The sequence below is a fragment of the Pteropus alecto genome, unplaced genomic scaffold (genome assembly GCF_000325575.1).
Source record: "Pteropus alecto unplaced genomic scaffold, ASM32557v1 scaffold106, whole genome shotgun sequence".
NCBI lineage: Eukaryota > Metazoa > Chordata > Mammalia > Chiroptera > Pteropodidae > Pteropus > Pteropus alecto.
Window position 1 is genome coordinate 10,342,439 of NW_006442103.1, and position 4,685 is coordinate 10,347,123.

Here is a 4,685-nt window from a genome sequence, read left to right on the forward strand (position 1 = left end):
CATGCATGTGCCTCTGTGTGTAGGAGGGAGCGGTTGGAAGGGTGGAAATTCATAAACACGGCAGGACTTCAGCAATCTGAACGCTAGCACCCCAGCTCAGGGACACCTTGAACCTCCTTCCAAGGGTGATTTCAAGAACGACGCAGAGACACTTCTACTGCACATCAGTGCAGTGCTCTGCCTGCCCTAGGCCTGACTCTGTGCAAACCTTTCCAAACGAGGCTGCTCAGGGCCAGCTTAGCAAGGAGCCCAGGCTCGGGTTTCTGGATGTATGCTGAGGTCCTCGCTGAAGCTGTGCTAAGGAGCAGGATCCCAAACCCTGACACCCACCAGAGTCACAGGGAGGCTGTAAACATGTGTAAGTGATGCGGGACAGGGCAAATCCCCCTGAGTGGGGATTCAAGTCCCGCACTGAGGCAAGGGGTGAGGTGGGGTGGTGCGGGGGCGGGGGCGGACGGGTGGTCAGCGAGGGTCCAGACTGCATGCAGGAAAGACTTCAGGTGCACGCCAGAGTTAGAGTCAAAAGGAAAGCTTATTAGAGAAGGACTAACACTCCGTAGACAGAGCGTGGTTTCCTCTCAGAGGCAGAGAGTGAGAGAGCCTCCCGAATGTTCAAGGAATTCAGTCTAAATCTGTTTTCTTTCCTGAGGATGGGTCCGCAGCGAAGGGCTTGGGGAAGTAGTTGTTGGTAATCTCAGAGGGAGTCTTCCTGTTGGTTCCCTCTTTGTCTGGCCGTGTGCTCACGGCCAGGTTCCGTGTCTAGCAGCTCGTTGTAGGCTCTGAACACAACTGAGTTTATTATTATCTTCCCTATTTCATAAGCACTTACACCATGCCAGCTACACGCACACACACACGGTCTGCCTGGATTCTCGTAACGATCGAGTAGGGATCAAACCCCTTTGGACAACACTAAAGTTCAGAGAGGTTGAAGGAGGTTCAGAGGTCGCACAGCCGGGGTTCCCGATTATACCCTCAGCTGCCTGACTTCAGAGCTCCAGGAGCTCAAGGTCTTTGAAACCTCTAGCACCCACACCTCAGCGCCCTCAAACCCCTTCCTGACTGGGCCCACGCGTTTGCTGAGGAGGCGCTCTGGGTCAGTCAGGCTTTCTCACTAGAGGTCTTGCCCTCTCTGGAGCCGCCCAGCCAGTCCTGAGATGGGTCAGCCTGCTGGGATGGCCTAAGTCTTGGAAATGCAATGGGAGGGGATGGCACTGGCACATCTTCGGGAATTTTTTGCCTTCCCTGTCCTTTGTGGCAGAGAGCAGACAGGGACTGAGCATGCGGGCAAGCAAAAGGCCTCTGTCTCCTTCAGAGGTGGTCCTGGGGCTGAGCAGGGCAACCTCTGTGCTCTTGGATAGCTTTTTTTTTTTTTTTTTTTTTAAGCAAGGCAACCCTTGGTTGATCTCACAGATTGCAAGGACCTCGTCAGCTTACAATCCCTTATTTTCTTTATTTTTTATGCCTACAGCACGTGGTCTTCCTAGGTGGTCTCCCATCCAAGTACTAACCAGGCCCGACCCTGCTTAGTGTCTGAGATCAGACGGGATCAGGTTTGTTCAGGGTGGTATGGCCGTAGACTCTCTGATATCTTTAGAATTATTCTCTCTCTGTCCCACTCCTAAGCCTCTGCTCCAAAGCCGGACGCCTATCTCCTGGGGCTCATTTTCAGCAAGGGGGAGACCAGATGTCTCCATCGGTCTGCGGGTGAACCCCCTCCCCTGGGTGTCTCCCCTCTGCTCTGGCCCCTGGACCCTACCCAGCATCTTAGGCAAGTTTCTCCATTGGAGAAGAAGACGCCTTGTTCAGACTGATGTAGAGAAGGTGCTTATCCCAAAGGATGGAATCGCTAGAACAAGGTCATCTGACCTCACAGAGGGATACTGTGTACAGAGCCTACCCTGACTTTGCCAAAACTTCAGGGAGGTTTGATCTGGGCTCAGGGCTTCAGAACCTCAGGAGGTCAGTTCAGAGGTACTTGGAGCCCTAAATCTTCAGCATTGATGGATGATGACCAGGCCCATCTCTGAACCTTGACCCTGAGATGTGGAATGGGGGTGCGGGTGCTGAGTGTGGTCAGAGTCAGGCACCTGGGATGTGATAGGACACGCTTTCCCTGCTTAACAAACGCTGGCCGTCCCCAAAGCTGGATGCCTCCCCTTCTACTCCCTCCTGAACTGCCGCTGATCTGGAGTGGAGTCTGCTCAGATTCCATGTGTGAGGAGCCTCTGCAAAGAGCCAGGCGATTTGCACAAGCATTAGGCCCTGGTGGAGGCCAGAGATGGAGCCTGCGAGGGGGGCGGGGCAGGCACACAGACGGCCTCTGTTGGCCTGGGAGGCAGGAGAACAGTGGCCAGCCAAACACTGCTGTTTGCAAATAAACAGCCTTAAGCTGGGGGAAGAGCTCTTTGTCCTTGCTGGTGCCCATGTGGCTCCTGCAGCACCCCCACCCCCACTCCAGCTAAGGTTCTTCTTTCCTTGCCCCCTGCAGCCTTGGAACTGGGGTTGCGGGGACAGAGGTGAAGTGAGGCCCAGGCCTGAGGCGCCTGGTCCCCAGATAAGAGTATGGTTCTGGCCCCAGTGGCCTCTCAGGTGTGACTCTCCCTCCTAGTGGTCACGAGGAACTGTCCTTAGCATCACAGGCCCCACACCTCTCACTGCCGGCCTGGGCCTCCACCTCCACCTCCACCTCCACCTCAGCGAGTTCTCAAATCCCTTTTCTCTGCCTAGCAACTGGGCTGTAGCTCTGTGCCGTGTACTGTCAGAATCCTAGGATATCAGGCAGCCTTGGTTTGTGGGTAAAGAACTCGAATCCAGAGAGGTTCGATGACTTGCCCAAAGTCACACAGCTGATGAGTAGATACACCGGTTGGGTCTCCATATTCTTGGAAGAATTCCCATGTCTTGTGTGGGTCCCTCCCAGACCGCGGCCCACCCAAGAGAGCCCAGGCTGGGCTGGGACGAGCACTGTCTGCGCACATGTGGTGCTTATCAAGCAAGCTTTGCCTCGCAGGGTTTCGCAATGACACTTGTGTTCTGGTCACCCCAATGGATTTGGAGCTACAGGAGAGCAGGGGCCCTCCTCGCTTTTCTCTAACCGCTGCCCGTGTCGCTGCCCCCCTCATGCCCAGAGTCAGGGCCCAGCGAGATCTGCTCAGCGGGAGAGGGGATGGGCGAAGGCTTGGAGAAGAAACAGGCTGAGGACATCTCAGGCTTCCTCCCCCTGAGGAAGCCCAGCCGCGAGTTATTCAGGAAGGCGGGGAGATGTTTGTAAGAATAGGACTCGTAAAACAGGGAGGTGGCCAAATTCATTCAGATTGGCTGTGGAGCAGGCCCTGCTCCCGGAGCCAGCTGAAATACTCAGAACCGAAGGCTAGCGACATCTCCCCAGAGAGGCCGGTCTGAGCCAGCAGTGGTAGGATCAGGCATGAGAGACATTGAGCTGGCAGAAAGGGCTACAGACATGATTGCGGGTCCTGGGGTGTGGGGTGCGGGGGGAGAACTGGGACTTTCCTGGGAGGCCTTCCTTCTATGATTAATTAACCCCTGCCACTCTCCACGCAGCCAGTCAGCCAGCCCAGTGACCGGCGGAATCCAGACTGCCCGTGAGCCCCGTGTCGTGCTAAGAGCCTGGTTGGGGTGGGGTATGGGGCAGGCACCAGACACAGGAGCCAGTGTCTGCCTTCCAGGGGCCTATAAAATAGGGGAGTAAACAAGCACACACAGACCGTGGTTAGGAATGATTAAACAGCAAACCATGGGTGACCAAATACAATAGGAGGCGGTGGGGAGGGTCTTTATCCGCTGAGCCTAAACTTCGGGTATCTGGTCTTTTATTTCCTTTCTTTCTTCTACCATCCCCCATCCCCCACCCCCACCTTCGCCCCAACCACACAGACTGTGTCCCTACATAACAGGGTCAGCCGTAGAAGCTAGAGAATAACTTTCCATAAATCACAGCTGTATAAAGCCTTAGCGACATCTCAGCTCCAGTCTTGAATTTACAGCTCTCAAGGCACTTACACTGCTGGCCACCAGGGCACCACACCAACCTCTTAAATTTATTGACTGACGAACCGAGTATCAGCTGGAGGCAGCCAGCACACACGGTTTGCGCAAAGATGGCACACAGGCAGGAAGCTCACACGCGGAGAGCGATTTGGCAAAGTACACTAAGCAGGGTCGGGCCTGGTTAGTACTTGGATGGGAGACCACCTAGGAAGACCACGTGCTGCAGGCATAAAAAATAAAGAAAATAAGGGATTGTAAGCTGACGAGGTCCTTGCAATCTGTGAGATCAACCAAGGGTTGCCTTGCTTTAAAAAAAAAAAAAAAAAAAGCTATCCAAGAGCACAATCAGAGCCGTTCTTCAGTGAGATCTCCCCAAGCAGAGCCTTTGGTTTCTGCTTCCGAAGCTTCATACTTTCCCCAAAGCTGGAACTTCCCCACCTCCTCTCGCTGACAAGTCCCTATTCTATTTTGAAACAGACTTCTATGGAAAGAGTCTCTAGGTCTCACTAGGTCTGACTAAGCCCATCAGATCTGCCTCCTCTCTGCATATTTAGCTCAGGCACCCAACTATTGGGCGTCTGGGACAGGATCTGAACATCTGATCTTTCTTGTGTGTAAACATTTTCCACTCAGCAAACTTTTCTGAGCACCTGCTCCATGCCTATCTCTGGGCT

At 54.1% G+C, this 4,685-nt stretch overlaps 1 non-coding gene across 1 annotated transcript; it reads right to left on the reverse strand.

Moving 5' to 3' along the window:
• Positions 1–1,462: 1,462 nt before the first annotated feature.
• On the reverse strand, positions 1,463–1,581 carry LOC112469085. The gene has a single exon (XR_003042470.1). It is a non-coding gene; the product is annotated as a 5S ribosomal RNA (ribosomal RNA).
• Positions 1,582–4,685: the final 3,104 nt, after the last annotated feature.